Raw genomic sequence first — 23,353 nt, forward strand, 5'->3', positions numbered from 1 at the left:
CAGACCTGGGTCCTCTACCCAGACCACTGAATAATTATGAATTAGGATGAACTCAACAGATCTATAAATATGGCAGATGCTGTGGCACACATCTGTAGTCCCTGCACTTGAGAGGATGACGAAAGAGAATCTTGAGTGTGAAGCCAGCCTGAGCTTCATAATGAGACCACTATTTTTCAACACAACCACCATCCAACCATTTCCTATGGTAAATTGATCCTGTTTTCCTTAAAGGTACGCTTAGATATTCACATTCTTCTGAAATAAAGTACTATCCCTTATGATTATATTATTGGAGTATCTAAAGCTGCTACTTTGATTCAGAGCAATCAAAAAAAATGACTTAGGACCAAATCCTGTCAACAAGTAGGCATATAAGAAGCAGAACTGTCCAGGCCAGTGCACAAATCATGCCAAGCCCTTCCTGGATAAGCCAAGCCAGATTCCCATTCTGCCTCAGTTAGATTTGTGCTCCCCATGTTCAAGCCTCCTACTGGTCCTGACTAGAGGGGAGACATTACCCAAATCTCTTGGAACACGGATTATCCTCATGGCTGCACAGACTCCCTAGTCTCTATTTCCTTGGAGATGTGAGGTTAACAATAAGGGGAGAAAATCAGTGTTTTAGAACAGAGTTGCTATTAAAAAAAAAAAAAATGTATCTTCCTCAGGTAAGGAAAGAGAATCTTACACAATGCTCAAATCCTAAAATCAGAAAAACCATTCAGTTCTCAAATGAATCCTGATATATTCTTTCCCTCTCTCTTCTGTTCTGAAGCCCTGAAGAAGGTCACCTGGGTACCTGAGTGCATCCGAGTTCATGGGGCCCTTTTAGAACTGGAAAGGCAACTTCTGAAGGGCTCTGCAAGTTCCCGCTTGCATTTCTTCCATTTCAAAGAGGCTGCTTCCTCTACATGCCTGGTGTCATGTCCCCATTCAGTCTAGCCTTTATGCTTTAACACCTACACTGAATCTTAAACTTTATAGCCAGGGTGAGCAAAATGGTAGCATTTTGAGGCTCGGGTATATCAATGCTGCGCAAAAGCAAGCCTTGTGCGCCCCTAGCTGGTGAATCGAGTGTGGTGAGTGGTTTTCTTAAAGCAGTGTGAGCAGGACATGGAGCTTGGCAGGCAGTGGATTAAGTAGCTGGGTAGGCACTGTGCATTTTGGTGTAAATTATTGCTAACTTTTCCCTTCAGGCTTTGGGATCTATGTAAAAAAGACAATTACATCCCTTAAGGCAGGATCAGAGATATAGTAGCTATTTGGTTTCTGGTTAAGTGTATGAAAAGAGTTGCAGCAATATTTTTTAAAGCGATCATAGCACATAGGCTCCTATCATTGCAGCAAAGGGATGGTTCCTACTTGGTTTTTTTTCCCCCCCAGTAAAGCTTAGTAACACAGTTAAAAATCAATATGTATTCTACTTTGGTCTTGACTTGTGAATCCATGCTAGCTATGTGAAAAACTTAAGACAGACAGACATGAATATTTACTGTTTAGAAAATGTATTTGAATCAGGAAACATAATCTAGGAATAAGATTTCATTATTAAAAAACAACAACCAGTTTTTGGTTATTAGCCACTATTATACAGTTTGGGCTCCAATCCAAAGCAGGGAGAAAAAAAAGAAATCTGTTAAATCTGATTGAAATATTGCAATGGAAAACTTAAGAACATTAATATTTGACTATTAAGCATCTTCAATAATTAGATAAAGTTATAAAATTCAGTTTGGGTTTTCTTCTTTGTTCCATTTTTAAAAGTAAATGCAGATACTGTTGACCTTCCATATAGTTGGGTATTACATATTGTTGGGTATTACATCTACAGACTCAAGCAAGCCTGGATCAAATCTATTCAAGAAAGAAAGTCCTGAATCTATATTAAATGTGTCTAAACTTTCATCATTACTCTCTAATCAATATAATATAGCAACTACAGAAATCAGAGGACATTGTGTTCAGTGACATGAGTCACACACACACACACACACACACACACACACACACACACACACACACACACACACTCACTCACTATATGATCCCGTGATTTGAGGTCCCTAGAATAGTGCAGCCAGAGGTTGGGACTAGAGCAATAGGGAGGCTGGAGTTTAATACAGATTTCAGAGGGAGAAAATAATAAAAGTTTGGTGGATAGACTGGAGATTGGCAATGATGGCTTGGTAATCTGATTACTCCATTTTTGTTTCCAAAACAGGATCTTACCACAAAACCCAGGCTAGTTTCAGATTCCCTCCCAATCCTGCCACAGTCTCTGGCGCACTGGACCATTCCCCATACCTGCCTGTGACTCTTAACACCACTGGTAACTGTAAACTCTTTTTTTAAAAAGTTAAGATGGTAATGTTGGTGCTGTATGTGTTTTACCATAATTACAAATGGTAATACAAATTAAAAGCGATTTAAAAATTAGGTTGATTAGTATCCTCACACATGGCCAATTAATTAGTCTTTGCTTTGGAACACAATGCCGCATGCTCAGACTTCCTTGACAGGAGCCTACTCCAGTGATAGCTGCCTGAAGTTCTCTGTCCCTGCTCACCCACAGTTCCCATGCATTATTAGCCCTTCTGGTGGGTAGGAGGTTCATTCTTGAGCAGCCTTCCTCACCCTCATGAGCACTCACTGGAGAATGGCTTCGTCCCTTCTCCAGAGCCTGTCTCTCAGCCCTCTATTTCCTTCTCACTGGATCTTGCATGCCTGCTAGATCTTGGCTTCCCTATAACCCATGAAGAAGCAAGCAAGCCAAGTATGGCTGTCGCACACAGTGTCCAACAAAGGGCTGGGTTCATGCAAATCAGACCACAATGTGGCCTTGGGTGACTAGTAACAACACAGGCTTAGCTGTGAAGAAAAGTCAAGAGGAACTTCCAAAAAAGAAATCTTAGATCTAAGACATTTGTGCAAGCATGTGATCAAGAAGCAAAATAAGACCAAGGAACACTGCCACAGCTGAGGAGGCTCTGCCCAAGGTGTGCAAGGTACTTGAGGACTGGCTTTACAAGTTCCCTTCCAGGTTATGCTGAATGGACTGGCTCTTAAAGAGCAAGGACAAGGATGTCCACTTCCTATGCAACAGGCAACACGGACTCTTCTCATTCACAAAATAATCAGAATTTTCAGTACAAAATTTACGTTTCTCCTTGAGTCCTCAGGACTGTGGCCGGAAGGGTTTATTCAGTGTCTAGTATTGGTGTGCTGCCAATGAAGGTCCAATAAATAGAATTAATATAAACATAGAAAGCCGGTCTACTCTGACAGGCAGATGGGCCAACAGCTATTTCCCCAGTGCAACTAGTGTCATAGGCTAAAGTCTATGACAAATTTGAAAACTGGTGGCTAAGTAATTCTACCATCACTACCAAAACAACAACAATAACACCCCAAAGATAATGATTAATCATTCTGAATTGATTTTGATGGGATATATTTTTAAAATGTATGTTTTAGGGAACTGTACTATATTTCTATTTAAAAATCTGGATAGCCAGGAGTAGTAGTCAATTCCTGTAAGGTCAGCCCAGGAGGATAACTAAATAACAGGCCATCCTGGTTAAAGTTAGCCAAACTCTACCTAAAAACAAACACCAAACCACTGGAGACAAGGCTGTAAAGTGCTTGCCTAATAAGCAGGAGACCCTAGGTTCAACTCCCAGTACCGAAAGGAAAAAAAAGGGAGTGGGAGACAGAGGTGTGGAAAGGAAGCTAGTCTCATTTATTCAATGATTAAATTCATTAAATTTAAAGGCTTGGCATCCAATGTTCAGTGAGTGTAGCAAGTGTTATCTTGTAAAGCATGTGGCATATTCTCTTGGGTTATATCTGCCGTATTGTTGCAAAGGAAACACCTGGGCATTACTAAGGCTGGTCCTTTAAGAAGGCTTGAATCAACACCAAACAGGCTATAGAACACAGGAAAGGAATTTTCCACTACCAAAAAGTTTTGGCCTGCCAAGTAAGAACCCGGAGCCCGGGCTAAAAAAAAAAAAATACATTTATAAAACAAAAATTCAGTCATGCAATTTTTATTTTATTCTTTTATTTTTTGGTGCTAAGGAGTGTGGGGAGGGTAGGGTTTGGCATAAAATATCACTCAGAAGGGGCAAAGATAATCTATCTTTCTCAAGTCTTTCTTAGCAATTTAATGTTTCTTTTCAACCTTGTGATTTTAATTCCTAATTCTTCTATTACATCATAAATCAGGCAGAATCCTGGGCACAAGAAACTATATAAATAACTTGTCATTCTGGAAGGCTCCCATTTTCCATCAGCCCTAAAAATATTAGTTCAAGAACACTGGAAATGAAATGGGAAAATCCAGGTTATGATCCAGAAGTCTGTTACTGACAACATGTTCTCAAAAAAAGGTCTGTGTTTTCAAGGTACATGAGACACCAGGGAAATTGTATTATTACACTGAGCGCAATTCCACTATCTTAACTTTGTAAATATAAAATCCATTCATTTAACTAACGCTTTTTTAAGTGCTGGTTCTGGGGCTTGAACTCAGGGCGTGGGCATTGTCCCTAAGCTGCTTTTGCTCAAGGCTAGCGCTGTACCACTTGAGCCATAGCTCCATTTCCAGCTTTTCTCTTTATGTGATTAATTAGAGATAAGACTCTGATGAGATGTTTCTTCCTAGGCTAGCTTCAAACAATGATCCTCAGATCTCAGCCTTCTGAGTAGCTAGGAATACAGGTGTGAGTCACCAGCTCTTGGCAATGCTTTTCTTCATGTGACAAATATTTACTAAGTACCAACTTCATGACCAACATTGATTCAGTTATGGGAATACTAATAAAATACTAACAAATTAGATAAGACTTCCTTGACAAGATGCTTACTTCTTTAGCATCTACTAAAACTGGGTCTAATGCAGAGAAGATGAGCAAAGACCCTAGGCAAATTCATAAATTTTGCATTCCAGATTCTCGATGTTTTCACTACAAAGATGTGGTAAATGTTTGAGGAGAAACATGGTTACCCTGACTTGAATATTATACCGTATACATATATATATATATACACACACACACACACATACACATACACAGAAACATTGTATTATGCCCCATAAATACACAGAACAGTTATGAGTTGATGAAAAGTATGTCACCTAGATGCAATAAAGCCTTGCACAACAAGTTCTGGAAAAGGATTATGATGCTAAATATAGAGTGGCAGGGAAGGATATGGAACTTTTTTTAAAAACCATCTCTGGAAAAACAATTCTGCCTCTGAAGAAGTTTTGAACCTGATCTAAGCAACATTAACAGGGAAAGAGGGGTTTGATGCATCCTGTGAAAATGGAAGAATGGGCCTCTAAATGCAAGGGTCAGATTGAGCCAAAGGATGGGTCCCAAGACTCAGCATCTTGGATATGGCTTAGGAGTAAATGGGAAGCTAAAGTACGGTTCATGTCCTTGGACGAAGAGATCCTTGGCAGAGTGGTGAAGTTCCCAGTCCACAAGCATATCCCAGAGGCCAGAAATTCTCCTAGCACGGTTCTGCTCCCTGCTTGGCAGACACAAGAGTTTTAAAACGATATCTCTGTTTACAGACAAAGCAGTCATGGAGAGGACATTGGCTTTCAAAAGAACCTAAAACTGAAGGCACTGGAGGCAGAAAGTCATCGAAGGAGAACTCTACTGGGAGATTCCAAGAAACAGCACAACTCTCCAAACTGAAAAGCTTGGAAGTCACGAACAGGAACCATTTCTCCAGAAAAGGGATGGATGTAACAGACAGGACACTCAAAATGCGGCTGGGGGATTGGACTGTCTAGAGCTGTCCCTCTCCAATCTGCCCATGGGCAGAGGGCTTGAGGGCAGTGGGAGGGGGTGAGGAGAGGGAAGGGAAGCTTTTGCTGGTGAAAACAGGTTCCTCGAATGCACTTAGCATTCTGAATCTCAACCTCTGGGGTTGAGCTCAGGGAATGAACAGATTTCTGCCAAGGTCTGGATGTTCTTCTTGTACCTTAAAAAAAATCCCATGGCTGAACCCAACTTTTATAGTGAAGGTACTAGAGGGTGGAGCTTTGGGGGGTGATGTAGTCACAAGGGTGGAGCTCTCATGAATGGGGATCAGTGTCCTTATAAAAGGAGCTTCAGAGAACTTACCCAATCACTATTGGGATCACCAGCCAACTTCTAGAAGAGACTTCTAACTTCTACAAGTGAGAAAGTAAATTTCTATTGTTTATGAGCCACCTAGCCTATAGTATTTTGTTATAGCAATCCAAAGGGACTAGACATTCCTAGTTAAGTGCTTGTTATTTTTCAATTATGTGGGGGTGAAAAAAACAACAACAATAGAACATATAGGCACCAGGATGGATGTCATAGGTGGCCTCCTGACAACCAGGATCTCAAGAGACACTGAGAGAGGAAGCTCAGGAAAGAGACTCTACAAGCTAAATTCAAAGAGTTCAAGACATGTTTGGTTTTTCTCTCCATCCCACACAGACACATCTCTCATAGCTCAAGTTATTCCTAAACTTCCTACTAAACAAGCCACGTAGTCATTCCTTTCATTTATCAGGAAGAGAAACTGAGGCCCAGAATCAATCAGAGTATGTAGAGTGAAGAATTCCCCTTAAGTCCAAAGTTGGGCACACTGTCTCTTTCTTACATGTTAATCGTTTTCTTTAGTTTCCCTCTAGCCCAACTTGAGTTTTAACTTCCTATTAGCTTCTCTTCCTTGGTTTTAAACATGAGTTTCTAACAGGCTGGAACTGGGCATTCTTTCATCTTTGCTTCATTATCTGACCTTGAGTCTGGCACACAGTAGGTACTCAATAAATGTTGGTCAAGTAAGTGGAAAATGGACTCACTATCTTCTGCCAATCAAATAGCAATCTTCTAAGAAGTTAGCCAGCCATGCAAAGCTGCCAAATCCTCTTTATCTTCAGTCTTTTAGGTAAGAAACAAGTGCTTTTGAGGACAAACTTAGAGATGGGATTAATACAGTAAAAGAGATTTGGGGGACCTTGTTAAATTGTTTCTGAAAGCTGTCATACATGCCCACTGAATGACAGAGGGCCTTTGAGCCTTCCCAAAAAATCTCCAGCTTGAGGTCTTCCTTTGGGAACAGAATCTAAAATTACATAGGAAAAACAACTCCCCCCTAAAGCATCCTATCTATTGGAATGTATGGAGGTTGCTTAATAGTCATTAACTGTAGAGAGTTTTCTTTTGCTTTTAAGATTTAAATTAAATACAATATAGTGTGGAAAATATAGTACTTTAGAAGAGAGAATACTCTCATTTTCTACCTAAACTTAAAGATATTCTTTCATCACTGAGGGAAAGTTATTTGTTTCTAAGTTGTGTTTTGCTACATCTAAAAAGGATTTATACTTCCTTGGACAAAATGGCCCATGTTATATGATCATTAGGTTAGAATGACTCAGGGCTCTCCTCGTATGCCCTGGGCCTGGGCCCCAAGCCTTGTATGGTCTCGACAAGCAACAGACACTTGTTTAACGAATGAACAAACAAATGAACGAATGAATGGAAGTCACGGGAAAACTACCAAGCAAGCAAGTGGATGAAAAGCAAACCCACCAGGAGAACAGAAAGAGTGGCTGGGATAAAGCCCTCTATTGAGCAGCGAGCATCCTGACAGCTAAAGGAAACATGAAACATTAATGGAGCCCAATTATCTGCTCAAAGGGACCAGACAAAAGAGTGGCGTGAACTGTCAGAGCATCAGGAAAGCGAAGGCCCAGAATAGCTGAGACTTGAAAAATGACAAAGGACGACAATGGCTTTTTCAGTTCTGCTCCAAATAAGGACCAGGAAGAAGAGGTCTGCTGCTTGCCTGACATTGGGAAAAGACAGGGAGAATGCAAGCTCCTCAATGCCTTTTTGTTCCTATCTTCTTTATTAAGACAAATGATCTTCAAAGTGGAAAGGAGGGAATAAGCTCAGTTTAGGAAAAACCAGGATCCACTGTAGGAAGGGGATCACATCAGGACTAACTTGGCTGCTTTCAAGGCCAAGGCAAATTTAATCCCTACCATCAAAATCTCAGTGTGAGCCATTGAAAATCTGAAAAACCAAAAAGAGAGGAAAATACTGGTGGACCTGGATTAAAAGGGAAGGGTAATACAGAGGCAGGCAGGCAGGCAGAGGGACAAAGAAGGCTCAGAGGCTAGAGTTCACTAGCCTGGGTTCAAATTCAAGTTTTGTCATTCACAAGGAATGAGGTCTGGTCAACTTTGCGATCTCTGGCTTTAGTTTTCTCCTTATCAATATGGAGACCATAAACTGCCTACCTTGTGGGACAGGTAGGTGTATTCAATGGGTTAAAATATGACTCACAAGTTCTTAGTATAAATTATATATATATTATATATGTAATATATATATATATATATATATGAGTAAAAAATAAAGATGGTGAGGGAGGTAAGAAATCATGACCAATTAAGAGATGTCACTGGACACTTCAGAAACGTGACTAGCATGTATTTGGTGTGGCATGAGCCTGTTTCATATTCCGTAAGGCAACTCAAGAGATTCTCCTTGATTTTTTTTTTTTTTTTTTTTTTGCATCTTGACCCTAATAGAAGGAATTAATCTTTGTTGGGAAGCACCAACAAAAATCAAAACTACCACCAGCACTGATAGCAAACCCCAAAGGCTATATTCACTACTATTCAGAATTTTGTTGAGCATTTCAGGAACCAACAAACAAAAAGAACTTGTATCATAAGCCAATGGCACTGTTTGGAATGGAAATGATAATTATGAAAACAAAAGTTACTTATCTACATATACATAAACACAGCATGGACAAAATGTTGAAGCTACTTTCACGAGAGAAGAACAGTTGGGGGGTGCTTTGAGGATCAAGATGAAAGCTTGGATCAAATGCCAGATCAGGAGGACTCATGGTTTCTTAGCTGACTCTTTTGCCTTCCTTGATCATGCCTTTTCTCAAAATGGACAGCATGGCTAGAAGGGAAGGGCTCTGTTAACTGGTTTTTGTCTTTGCTTGCCCGGAATTATCAGAATGTCTCACTTGCAGGGAGAGGAGCTTTCTGGAACCCACCTGTCTATCTATGGTACATGAGCTCAAGAAGTATTTAGACAAACATCTATGAAATATGACCCCAGAAAGCCACTGTAGTGGAACCTTCAAAATAAGTAAGACAAAGTTAGTATCCACAGCAAATGTATTAGCTTGGGAGAAAGAGGAAAATATGATACATAAGATAACTCTAGTAGGATCAGCTTATGCTACAGGCATGTGCTTGGTGGCTCTCCTAAAATGGTCTCAAATCCTAATGGATTTGATCCAAGCTGGATGCGCTTGGCTTTGATTACCATTCCGCCATCGAGTGAGCATTCTCTGGATGTTCCAGTCAAGTTACAGAACCTCTCAAGCTCTCATGAATTAATAAGAAAATATAAGACATGAAGAGGGTTTTAAAAACAGACCACATTATCACCACTGTCATCATTTTTTTCAATAATTACTCAGGGTGGTATAAATACATGCAGGCTCTAAAAGATCTAAATTAGGTCCCTAACTTGTCCACAGGCATACAGAGTCACTGGAATAACCAGAAAAATGGGTAACCTGAAAGCCTAGAGGCCACATCCTCTAGTATCTGGTGACACTCAAAATGGATTCTTGAAGGTCAAACACAAATGAAACACACACAGCTTATTTTCTTTATCTCACCTCATCTGGTAGTTGGAACGTTTCTTCTTTTTCTTTCTTCCACTTTGGTATACCTGCTCTCCAACAAAGTATGGTGACTCTGAAATACATTCTCTATTCTATAGCTATACAGTGACCAAAGGTAACACACTGCTACAATGTAAAATGGCATGTTAATAACTGAGATCTTCCCTTAAAGAAAACCAAGAAAAGACAAGTAAGAGATGAAAGCCAAAAAAACGAGCTATAATAGACAGGACCCTCTTACAACAGGGCCTGGAAGACATTCTTGAGTCAGACACTGTTTCAGCGCCACCAGGTACATTTTGTTGGGTTTTTGACTCTTAATATTCCTGGTGTTCTTCTCAATCCACCACAGAAGTCAGCCCTGGGAAGCTCATACATTTCTATCCTCCAGAAGGAAAAAAGGTCATGATGAGAGAGGGAGGCTAAGGGCACAGAAAACGAAGGGAATGGGACAGAAGTGTCAGAGGCCGAGGAGGCCATACCTGTGCTTAACGAGGATGCAGATCACTGGGCCTGAGCAAAAACGACGGAAGACCAGCGCAGTCACAGTCTCCACAGAAGTGAGGATGAGCAGAGCAACACAGCTTCTCTACTAGAAACCCTGCCGTCCAAGTATGAGGATACCAACTGCTAAGAATACGATAGGGCTGGGGGTTGATCTGACTCAAGAGTGCCTGGAGTGGTGACAGGACATGCTAGAAATGCCATCGGGCTCCCTGCCAACCTCCACTACTCAGTAGTTGAGTGATCTCAGCTGAGTTATCTTCCATTTTTCATCCTGTACCAGCCCAAACTAGCTCAGTGACATCCCCACGGGATGATAAAGACGTGGTGTCCATCTCCCCCCTGCCTAGTAGCTCCTGTAGACCACCAAAAGCTCCTCCCTAGGGATATAGACTCAGACCCTCCCACAATACCTCCTACTTGAAAAATTCTGTAGCTTGTGGCATTTGCTACTACAGCACTGTCATTTATGTCACAGAATCACTGAGAAATTAAGAGCTGAAAACACAAATTCTCACCAAGATGACTGCCATGAGAGCAGGTAGACCTAGAATCTATGAGAAGGGAAAGCTGTACTTACAGCTTCCCCCCCCCTTCAGCTCAATCCTCCTGCCTTTCAAAGTCCAGAGGATTCCAAGAGCTTACCCACATGCTTCCCAGGGATTGTAGGGACCCACTCTGGCACATCACCATCACCCGGTATTTATACTCAATGCCAGCCCTAAGTATAGCTTTTCTTCAGTATCTGCTCCTTCTATCTTGACTTCCACAGGTTCTTAGATAAATCAGTTATGGAAAACACTAAAGTGAACTTCCTAAAATCCTAAATTCTGTATTCTTCACCCATTCCATTTTCTTTTTCTGCCCTCCTTTCCTCTCATCTGTCCCTCTACTGTTTCTTTCCTCCCAGTGCTGAGAATTGAACTCACAGATTCGAGGATGATAAAAAATAGGTCCACAGCTGAGCAACTTTCCAGTCACTTTATAGATCTGTGGTGCTACTTGCTCCTGGATGGAGTAACTGCTATCAAAATTATACATCATTGATAAAACACTGGCTTGTGCCAAAACTTTGGGGGTATACATTATCTTGAACCACCAAATTTGCTACATGAAAAAGTTAACACCTTCAAAGCACTAAAATTTGCTTATATTTCCTTCCATATATATTTCTATCTATCTATCTATCTATCTATCTATCTATCTATCTATCTATCTATCTATCTATCTATCTATCTATCAAATGTACATACACCACTTCTTTCTTAATCAGGGCCAATGAATACAGAGTAACACTAAAGACTTCTGTCCTTTGTCTGAGCAAAAATAATGTCACTGGGCTTGGTGAACTGCCATCTTTGATTCCAGGGAAATGGATCCCTCTGATGGATTGTGAGTGCCAAAGGACCATTTTTACGACCTGCTTCCCTCCTGTACCATGGTACTGCCAATGCCAAACCTTACTGACACAAACTTACAGGATTCCTAGGACCTTTGCTCCTTTCTATTTGCTACAGGTTTAGACAGTACATAGCCCAAGTTTGGCACTGTTCTTAAAAATAAAACCCAGAATAATAATTAGAATTTGCTTGTTTTCATTATGAAATTGCTACATGTTTATACAAAACTATTTATCTGTCTGATTTTCAGTACTAGGAATCACACCTGAGACCTCATACATGCTAGGCAAGTGCTCTACCACTGGTCTACACTCTCACATTTGAAGATGTATAAATTTACAGGGTGAATAAAAAATGTTTATAATCACCTCACCTGGAATTAAACATCATTACATTAAAAATACTTTTTTTTTCAAAAAAGGAAATTATCATGGATTATTGTGACAGTTACTGTTTCTTCATTTAAATGGAACTGAGGATAGAGCTCAGAGCCTTTGCCCTTGCTTAGCATATGAGGCCCTGGGTTTGAACCTAAGTACTAGGGTGGGGGGTGGAGAATGTGGGGTGCTGAACACTGTGGGGGACAATCTCCAAAAATAATACTCCATTTTTTACACTTCCTGGCAAGAATGACCTCAGATAAAGGGCCCACTGTGGCAGACATGGTGCAAGGTACTGATCACAGACACCACTTTCCAGTTCTTACTTTAAAGAGTGAGCAAATAGGCTCAGCTACCCAGGAGAGTAGCTTCATCTAGGCATATCCTCCTTGTGGCTCTCTGCTTCCCGGGCTTCTTCAGAATCACTCTATGACTTTTGCATATGGACTTTAACCTCTTTATTTGGCAATGTGGAGGTCTTTGTTCAGGTAGGAGTTACAGCCAAAAGGCTGAACTTTGATTGTGGATAGTAATTACAATCAGAAAGAACTTGTTAAAATGAGAAAAGCCAACTCTCTAGCATTCACAGTTCTCTGAAACATCAAATCTCAAAACACAGTATCACAGAAGAAACAGCCCTACTACAGGATCCAGCAATTCTACTCCTAGGCACATGTCTTTAGGACTTAAAGACTCAGACAACTGTACACCAATGTTCATAACAGCATTAATTAGTCATGATAGCCAAGACAGGTAAGAAACCCAAGTGTCAATGTAGAGAGGAGTAGATAAACAAAATGTGGAATATCATGCAATAGAAAATTGTTCAACAATCAAGATATGAAATTCTGATTTAAGCTAGTATTAGAGGTACCTTAAAAATATAATGGTAAAGGGAAAAAGTCACAATAGGTACCTTATAAATATAATGGGAAAGGGAAAAAGTCCCTTACAATAGGACAGATATTGTATGAGTCCACTTAGATGAATAATCTAGAATAGGCAAATACACAGGAACATCAAGTAGATGTTAGTTACCAGGGAGAATGGGGATTGATTGCTTAATTAATATGGAGTCTCTGTTTAGGGTGCTAGGAAAGTTTTAGAAAAAGATAGTGAAGATGGTTTCACAATACTTCTAAATGGATAGAATGGTAAATTTTGTTTTTATATATTTTAGCACAACTAAGAAATACTTCTAAGAAATTATTCAAAGTAATTTCAGCTATTACAAAACCCACCTACTTTTCAAAGGAAAAAATGCATCCTTTCCCTCAGGGTGCTGCTAAGAAATGTATGAAGCATTTTTAGCAACTGTCACACAAAAATAAGCAGCTTATGTTAGGAATGAGGTAATAAAACAAGAGCAATAAATCCTCTTTGCCAGATAGAAGTAACAGGTCAAGGAAAGTCACAGTTAATCTTTTATTCTAAACATCAGGTCTCTTGCAAGGAACTAGGCAACCCTGGTCAAACACACCATGCAAATCTAAGGTATCTGATTATGAATATCTCATTATGTGTTGAAAATGAAAGAATCAAGAAAGGATAGCTTTGTATCTTGGTCAAATTTGGTCATGCATCCCACAGCATCCTATTAAAAGGAATCCTGCATGTTGAGGCTGAAGGATGGGAGGGGAAGGGGGCAATGGTCCCAGGAATGCCCTGGCAAGTACACCACAGGCTCGTGCTGGCTCCTCCAGGCTCTGCTCTACACTGGCCTGGGAGACCAGCTGACCCAGTCCAGGGAGGGAAAGGCCTTTGTGCAGCACTGCCAGAGAGCTGCACACCCCAGGTCCACTCATCACAGACTCCCAGGGCTGTGTGTGTGCCAAGAGGGAAGATGAACACTGCACTTGGACACACTTGAAAGAGGGACTGTGCCCTTCTGTTCCCTGAACCAGACCTCGGAGCGTCGGCTTCCTTGATTTCCAGCTCAGTTGGTTTCCTTATTTTTCAGTGAAATGAGTGTCCAGAATCAAGTAAGAACATATCATGCTCCCCGCCACACACCCCGGGGGCGGGGGGTGGGGTGGGGGGTGGAAGCCTGTTCATTCTCTTTGCTAGTTTTTCTATTTGACATTTTCTTATTTATAGGATTTATAGGATTTAAAAAAATAAATAAACACAGGACAGCAAAGTTTGGCCTGTTACAGGCATTGCAATTCTTTGCCAGCTCGTTTGCCATTTAGTGTTTAAATATTGTATACAAATGTGTACTTGTTTAGACACAGAGGTTTTCCTTTACAGTTGTGTTGTGTCTTATTTAAGAAATGTTCTCTTTGCTTGAGAACTTGAAGATTCTCACTCCTCTTTCTTGTTATTTAAAGAAGGTATTTCCCCCCTCACTTTATTTAACTGGCCTGAACTAGACTACTGGGTAGAGCACACAGTAGGGTCCTGGTCACCCAGGCTCCTCTGTCATTTCTATCCATGACTTGGTCTCTGTGTTGTTGTGGATATCCACTCTGGCAACTGGTTTATCTCCCCCATTTAAATGAGCCACGTACTTTTCTCTGTGACGCCCCCGAAACCTTACTGTCTGATAGTGTAAATCACTACTCCACACATCTTATGGTACATGTTTAATCTGACTGCTACTAAGTTTCGTGCTTCCTTGTTCAGGTTAGGAAACACTGACCAAGTCGCAGTGAAACTCTTACTGAGAATTTGGCTTTCCCTGGAATTAAGCTAAAGATAAAGTTGGGTGGATATGATACTCTTCACTCAACTCTATCTTCTGACCTATGTTCTATCTATTCCTTTGGGGCTTATTTCCTATAGCAACATCCTATATTTGGTAATCTTGTGGACTTCTCTCCTAAATATCTTATAATTTTTGATACTGTTGTAAGTGGAATTTTGCTTCCACATTACATTTGGTGATTGTTCCAATTGAAATACAAAATATCACCACCACCACCACACCACTACTACTACTCCCTATTTTGTGAAACAGTCTTGATATATAACCAGGGCTAGCCTTGAACTCTCAAATCCTTCTGCACTAACCTCTTGAGTGCTAGAATTACAGACATAAGCCACCATGGCCAGTCTATAACTTTTATACGTTGATTGCATGTATTATTTGCCATCTCATAAAAGTTGGCATTACACTTGGCATCATGTTTGCCAACAATTTGCCTTTGCCTGTATAGATTTTTCTCTTTGAATAATCACACTATTTGCAATTAGACACAGATTTCATTTCTTCCTTTCCAATGTTTGTTTTTGTTTCTTTATTTGCTTACTTTAAATACACTGGTTAAGACTTCCAGTGACAACAGACATCCTTGTCTGACTCTGGCTTTTCCTGGGCATGACTAATGTTTCCCCACTATATATGATGTATGCTGCAGGCATTGGGCAAATTAATTTTAACATGCTAAGGCTCTTTATTCTCTATATGTTAGGTAATAGAGTTTTTTTATTATTGTCACTGTTTGTTTTATACTACAATGAGTAAGAAAGTGAATCAAACACTTTTTATATATACCGAGTTTTTAAAATATTTTAATATGCTTAATTGCTCTACTTATGATGATAGTCAATCTTTACACTAATTGTAATAAACAGAACTTGTAACCTTTATTTTATGTTTTATTAAAGATAAACTGCTGAATTTGATTTATTGGTGTGTTACTTTGTCATAGTGATTTTCACAAAAGATCGGCTTTGGTTTTTGTCCCTGACAATTGATAGTCTCATTATTTCAGTAATTTCTTATTTTAATTTTTGTAATTCCTTCCTTCTGCATGGCTTAGACTTATCCAATTTAATTTTTCTAATTTCAATTTTTCTCTTTTTGAGGCTTAGAAGTTTAGTCCAAAACAACCCCCTTAAGAATACTACGCAGCTTTCTAGTATTAATATCTTCCTTTTTCTTCAGGTCTAAATGACTGGTGTTTCCACTGTGATTTTCCTCTTTAACCCATGGGTGAAATAAGGATGTACTCTGAAGTGTGAATAAACATGTTTATGTTTTGAACATTTTGTGTTCATGTCTTATTTAATCACACTAGGTCAAAGAACGTGGCTTGCATGAAACAGATTGCTTAAATTTCAGTGCAACTTTCCATATATGGTCAACTTTTCAAAAAGTCACACATGTTTAGGCAAGAATCTAGAGTCTGTCTGTTGGAGCAGGGGTCTACGCAGATCTATAATGTAAACCTATTAATATTGTCCTAAGCGTGTCTGGAATTACTAACCCTACTATCTTGATGTAGTTTCTGCTTGATTATGTTTTTTTCTTTTACATGATCCTTTTTCTTTCTGTACTTGCAACTGAATTTAAAAAAGAATTCCCTTGTACGTTTCCTTCCTGTTAGGTTAGACACTATAGAGGATAAGTTGTTCTTTTAGCAATTACAGTCAATATTTCAGTTGCATCTTATGTATTTTAAAACATATAATTAAATAGTCTTTTCCTCTAAGTGATTTTCAGTTTTTCCATAATTTACCTTGAGTCTACTTGAGGTTTAGTCACTCACTGGGTATCCCACACTCCCAGAAGACACACACATTTCCAGTATCTGATGATACAGAATTACATCGTTTTTACTGCATTCACTATTCTTTGCATAGCACGTTTCCCTCAGTATTGACATTTTTTCCCACCACTTTCAATTATTTTTATTCATTCATTCGGTGTTGAGGGTTGAACCTTGAGCCTATAGCTTGCCAGGAAAACACTCTACCACTAGGCTACACCCTCAGTTCTAAATCACTGCTTTTAGTAAAACTTGCAGGTAATATATTTTCTTTGTTTAAAAAAATAGCAAGGCTAGAAGCATGGCTCCAGTGGTAAAGCACCAGTTCTAAGAAAGCTAAGCAAGGGAGCTTGAGGCCCTTAATTTAAGCCTAAGTGCGCGCGCACACACGCACGCACACACACGCACGCGCACACACGCACACGCACACACACACACGCACGCACGCACACACACACACACACACACACACACACACACACACACACACCCTTCCTTGCTTTGCCATCCCTGGGAAGCTGTATATTGGTATAAAATTCTAGATAGATAGTTATCTTTCTCTCATTACTCTGAAAATAAATTGCATTGTCTGGTCTCCCACTGACTGAGCCAACCTGGAATCAGATCAGTCTCATGTGTGGTAAAGATCTACTTCTTATAAGACTTGGTGTCTTCCACGCTTTAGACTAGTGCTAAGTGTTTTCAGACGTGGACTAACCTTTTTCTTTTAGTTCTGTGACTGCAGTGTGGGCCAGGTATTTCTCTGGTTCTGGCCAACTCTCTGTCCCTTGTACTGGAGTTTCCCCTCCAGCCTTTCCTCCTCTGAAGCCTGGGACCCTTGGTGCATCACTGCCTCTTTCTTCTAGTGTCTCTACCTCTGTGCCATTGTGAAGTGACTCTCTTAGAACTGGTTTCCAGATATTTAACCCACTTAAATGGAAACCAACTTTTTAAAAAATGTCAATAAACTACATGTTTCATTTCCAAAATTCCCAGTGTACTTGTTTTTATATCCAGCTAGTCTTACTTTGCTCCCTCCAGCTGTGTTTCTTTTGTTTCTCACCTAGGATTACATACATTATGCTTTTGTTCATTTGAGCACTGTTAACACACCTATTTCAAAGCCTTCATCAGACTCACATAGCTGGATCTTCTATATGAGGTTGCTTACTGTGCTTTGAAATGTTAATTTGTAGACTGATTTGGGGTGGGCTGTTTTGTCTGTCTTTTCTGCCATCTTCTCTGCCTATTCTTCCCCATGGGATGGTCTAGTCAAGCCAGGCTGTTTATGGCCTCATGGGAAGTTAAGAGCTAGAGTAAGAGTCATACTGCTATGCTGCTCAGCTCTGCTTGTAAAGCTGTGCCTTGTTCAGTATAGTAGTGTTCCTTAGCGTCTTCTGAGAGCAGGGGAAGCCCAACCAAATCCTGACTTGATGAAATGGACCTGGTTCTTGCCTTGCTCTCCCATCATGGACAGAGGGTGGAGTCTCATCTCACTGCTCCCTAGTTGCTAAGCTATTTGATACCAGTTGCTGCTTGGGGACTAACAATCCTGGAAGGCTTGGGTACTTCTCCCTGCCCTGTAGAAATATTGTTCTAAGCCAGGTTGAGCTTATCCGATGGTGAGTGTCATGGCATGCTTACAAAGTAAGGATACTCCAAACTGCTAGGTGGAAGGTGGGTTCAATACGGAGACCTGTTCCTTTTTCTAAGCCCTGTTGTAGGTGCTGGGACACAAAAGAGGCCCAGCTCGACTGCATGCTGTGTGATTCCATGCAAAAGTGAGAATCTACTCTCTTCACATGAGTGCCTATGAGCGCTGGGCTGGGCAGCTAGTTACTGCCCTGCAAGCAGAGGTAAATGGTGCAGCAGCCCAGACATCCCTACCCTCCTCACATGTTCTGGCCCACAAATCCCTGTTCACAATACTACTTTAGTTAGGTCTACCATCTGTGGAATATCTGTGTTTAATGTAAAAGATACAAAAAATATACGAGATGAACCATGGAAAATTCTATGTGTAATTCTAATTTTCTGATGAAAGAATGTGGGATTCTACACAAACAGTATAGCAAGTTCTAGATTCCATCAGTTTCTAGAAGTCATCTCTGTAAGCAACATAAAATGACAAGCTGAAATTGTCCCAAGTTTTAGCCAGTCCTTACAAATTAATACTCGTTATCTTAAATCATCTCAGTTTCTTGAAGAGAAACTTGGAAATCATGCTTGCCACAGAAAAATTTTAAATGCTTTCATGAAGCTAATTCTTTTTTGTTTTACACCAACAATACAAGGAGAAAGGGTGAGGGAGGGAAGCTGAACTCAGGGTCTTACCACTCAGGGTTTTGCTAGGCTGTCACTCTACCAATTGAGTCATGCCTCCAGCTTGGTATTTTGGGGGGCCTGTGCTCTTTGCCTTTCTTGTTCATGGCTGATGTTCTACAACTTGAGCCATATGTCAAGCTGGTCAAATGATGACGAAGCCTCACCAACCTTTCTGCTCTGATTGGCTCTGAACTTTGATCCTCTAGATACTCAAATTGAGTATCTAAAACTATACGCATGAGCTAACCAGTGTTGGCGTGAATCTTCTACTTCTTGAAAAAGTGTTTATTTGATTTCATGTTGATCACAACTTTACTTTGCTGTCATTCTCCTTCTCATTGAACAACTTAGAAACTGGCCATTCCAATTTCAACCAGCATTGAACCTGGACTTGTGTGTGTCTATATTTCTGTTATCATGTCATAATCATACTCTACCAAGGTTTCCATTTGTTATATCAAATTTACTAAGCAGCTTCAGTGCTTACTTAGTACCTTTTCTTTCTTCCCCACAGAACATAAGGTATTAAAAAAGGAGGAAAAAAATAACAAGAATATATACATGTAAAACCAACATGACTAATAACATTAATAATAATAATAATAATTAAAGATGAGGCTAGCACCCGTAGTATACGCCTATACTAGATATTCAGGAAGCTGAGATTTGCATGATTGTAGTCTGAAGCTAGCTAGGGCAGAAAAGACATTAACATTCCTTGTCCAGTTAACCAGAAAAATGTCAGACTGGAGGCATAGCTCAAGTGGTAGAGCACCAGTGGTGAGCAAAAAAGCTGAGAGTGCAAGGCCCTGAGTTCTCACCCCATTATAAACACATACACACAGAGCCAAGATGAAGACGATTCCAACGTGGAGAAAGAGCCCTCAGTAAATAACATCAAGTAACCAAGTCAAATCCCAGATAATGCAAATAAAACAGATTTAAACATTTGGCTCACTGAAGTCTGTGGAAAAGCAATACAAAAACCCTACCCCATTATATATATATATATGTTCCCCCCCCACCCCCCCCGCCCGCCATTCCTTTATTAATCATGGGGCTTAAACTCAGAGCCTGGGCATTATCCCCAAGCTCTTTTGTTCAAGGCTAGCACTCTACCACTTTAAGCCACAACTAACTCCATTTCCAGTTTTCTGGTGGTTAATTGGAGAGAAGAGTCTCATGGACATTGCTGCCTGGGCTCGCTTTTAATTGCCTTTCTCAGATCTCCTGAGTGGCTAGGCATGAGCCACCAACACCTGGCTTATATTTTCTTCTCCTTAGTAGGAAAAGAAAATCCATCCACTGTTAGGATATTTCTCTCTTTAGGTTAAGAACAATTCCTTAGAATATAAAGTTGGTCCTTGGTATCCTCAGGTACTACAACCATGGATTTGAAGGAAATCTAAATAAAAAATACTTGAAAAACGATTGTATCTACACTAAATGTATACAGTTTTTCTTGTCCTTATTTGCTAAATGATGCAATATGACAAGAATTCACATAGCATTTACATTGTATTAGGTATTCTACATGGGTTCTATACAAATAGGACATTTTATATAAAGGACTTGGGAGTCCTCAGATTTCTGTGTCCCAGGGGATCCTAGGACTCTATCAAAACCATGGATGCTCCCGCAGGATACCAAGAATAAAATAAAGTCAGCTTTGTTCCAATTGTATAGTTTGGGACTGTAGTCCATGTTCATTCCTTACCTGGATGACGTGCTAGGTGGTGAAATTTGGCCGGGATCCTAGGCCCTGCTGTGTCTTTTGGGTGAGAAGGTGTCTGGCCCACTTTGTCCTAAAAGAAGAACAACAAGGTCATGAGAGACATTTCTAATTCTTCCATTCTTCTTTGATTGCTTTTTTCTTTCCTGTTTATTTCCTTTTTTTCCGTTTTAAATGAGAATTAACAATCTGCCATGAAAGGGAAGCCAATCAAGAAAAAGTGTAACCTGTTGGCAAAAGAGTTAGAAGAAACACTCCCCTTGCTTTCCTGACTAAGATGCTTTTCCCTAAACAGCAATTCAGAAAGAATGATTCTCGCCTGTTCCATTTAGGCAATGGATTTCAGTCATTAACACTGTACAACGCACATGAACTTCTGTAACAACTGTGGATCATCAGCCTACCTTCTACTCAGACAAAAACACTCAGATAATGTCCATAAACGGCTCTCTCCACCAAGGATGGGGAGCATAGGACATGCTTCCCACATCCAAGTGAGGACAAAATTTAGACCATATCAGGACCCAAAGACCATAATTCTAGAGAAACATCTTTACAGAACAATGGAGCTAATGAAAAATATGGTAAAGTTAAGGGGAAAGTGCCCTCTGTATTTATATCCTTGGGGGGGGGGAGGCAACTCATGATGAGAAGTCATGATGGCTTCCTCTTATAGATTTTTGAAATCTATGACAGTTTTATAATGCTTGGATCACCTCTGTAATTAGAAAGGTTTGTGAATTGTGCCCAAATTATAAAAAGGGCATTACCATCGACTATTAACTATCGATGTATATGGATAGACAGATCTGAAAGACAGGAAAATATCTATCAAATCTATCAAAATTCAAAATGTGTTTTTGAGCAAGCGCTCATTGCCTTTTCACCATTGATGCAATGAAAACTTCACTAAGTAGCACTATCATCGTGTAGTGTGGATCATCCATAGTTGCCACCATTAGCCTCATCCCTACTCCTCTGTATCGGGGCAGCACAGGCATCTTCCTCTCCTATTGTCAGGAACTGGCTGGCCTTCCATAATACTGGGCTCCATAGCAAAATATATTTTAAAATTGTCACCTATACTTGCACTTCAGGAGACTGTGAACCCAAATAAAACTCTTTTCAAGTTGAAAAAGGCACCAGAAGATGGAAAGACTTCTCAAGCTCATGAATTGACAGAATACATACTGTGAAATGGCAAAATTGAAAGCCGTCTAAAGCAGTCCTCCATCAAAACCCCCATGTTCCGGGCGCCGGTAGCTCACGCCTGTAATCCTAGCTACTCAGGAGACTGAGATCTGAGGATTGCGGTTCAAAGCCAGACCAGGCAGGAAAGTCTGTGAGACTCTTATCTCCAATAAACCACTCAAAAACTGGAAGTGGCGCTGTGGCTCAAGGGTAGAGCGCTTGCCTTGAGCCGGAGAGCACAGGGACAGCGCTCAGGCCCAGAGTTCAAGCCTCACAACCGACCAAAAAAACCCCCCAAAACCCCAATGTCTTACTACATAAAAATAGAAAAATCCATCCAAAAATTTATGTGGAAGTATAAAAGAGTCCTGCTCTGCCCCCACCCCCAAAAAACCTGAGTAAAATAAGCAATGCTAGAGGTACAGTAATACCTGACTCCAAATGATACCATAAACCATAAGTAGAACCATAGTAACAAAAGCAGCATGGTACAGGCACAACAAAAGAAGACATATGCACAATAGAGCAGAATAGAAGATCCAGAGATGAACTTATACACTCTAGCCATGTGTTTTTTTTTTACACAGAAGCTAAAAATATACATTAGAGAAAAATGAATGGCACTGGGAAAACTAGATATCCACATAGAAAACTGAAACCAGATCCCTGTCTCTCACCCGGCCCCAAAATAAATTCCAATTATGGAAGACCATAATGTAAGATCTGAAAATTAGAAACTACTATAGGAACACATAGGGAAAATTCTAGAAGATGTAGGCATAGACTGTTATTTTCTGAATAGGACTTTTAACTGCTCAGGAAATAAGAATCAAGAATTACAAATGTGATTGTATCAAATTAAAGCTTCTGCACAAGAAACTGAACAATTACCACAAGGAAGAGAACCCACAGAATGATTGAAAATAACTTTACAAGCTATTCACTGGACAAAGAATTAGTATCCAGAGTGTAGAAAGAACTAAAAAAAAAGAAAGAAAAACCTTAAACATCAGAAGAGCAATTAGTCCAATTAATAAATGGGCAAACAAAATTGATTAAAAAAGAAGTATAAATGGCTAATAGAGAACATGAGGAAATGTTCAACACTCAAAAGGAGAGGATGAGAAGTAGGAGGAGGAGGACAAAGACGAGGAAAAAGGGGAAGAATGATTATATAAGGGTGTCTACTGGAGAAAGGTAGACAAAGGAGAGGGCAATGGAGTGAAAATGATCAAAGGACACATATGTATGAAAAGTAGCATTATGAAACATGAAACCCAATTAACATCATTAAAGACAGGGAAGGAGGGTGGCTAATAATATGTGTGTGTGTATATATATATATAGGATGAACTTCATCAAAGAACATTATATGCTTACACTTAAATATTAAAATAAAACCATATGCATAATTAATTTATGCTAATGAATTTAAACTGCTTTTCCTTACAATTTGGCCAGGCTGAGGCATTTGGCATTTTGTTATGAACAACAGAAAACAGATTACTATAAGTGCTGTCATATCTCCTTGGCAGTTGACTTCCTGCAGTAGCAGGCTGTTCACAGGGCCTGAGTAAGGCCAACAATATGAATGGGATGAGT

At 39.9% G+C, this 23,353-nt stretch overlaps 1 protein-coding gene across 2 annotated transcripts in view; it reads right to left on the reverse strand.

Annotated features, from left to right (window-relative positions):
• Positions 1-23,353, reverse strand: part of Grb10 (growth factor receptor bound protein 10) — a 160,660-nt gene that overhangs the window by 64,149 nt on the left and 73,158 nt on the right. For both annotated transcript variants that reach the window (XM_042684990.1, XM_042684989.1), the window contains exon 3: positions 20,546-20,633. The gene's annotated coding sequence lies outside the window, so the exon portion shown is untranslated. The remainder of the gene's footprint in view (positions 1-20,545; positions 20,634-23,353) is intronic.

The sequence above is a fragment of the Dipodomys spectabilis genome, unplaced genomic scaffold (genome assembly GCF_019054845.1).
Source record: "Dipodomys spectabilis isolate Male_0828 unplaced genomic scaffold, ASM1905484v1 ptg000092l, whole genome shotgun sequence".
Taxonomy (NCBI): domain Eukaryota; kingdom Metazoa; phylum Chordata; class Mammalia; order Rodentia; family Heteromyidae; genus Dipodomys; species Dipodomys spectabilis.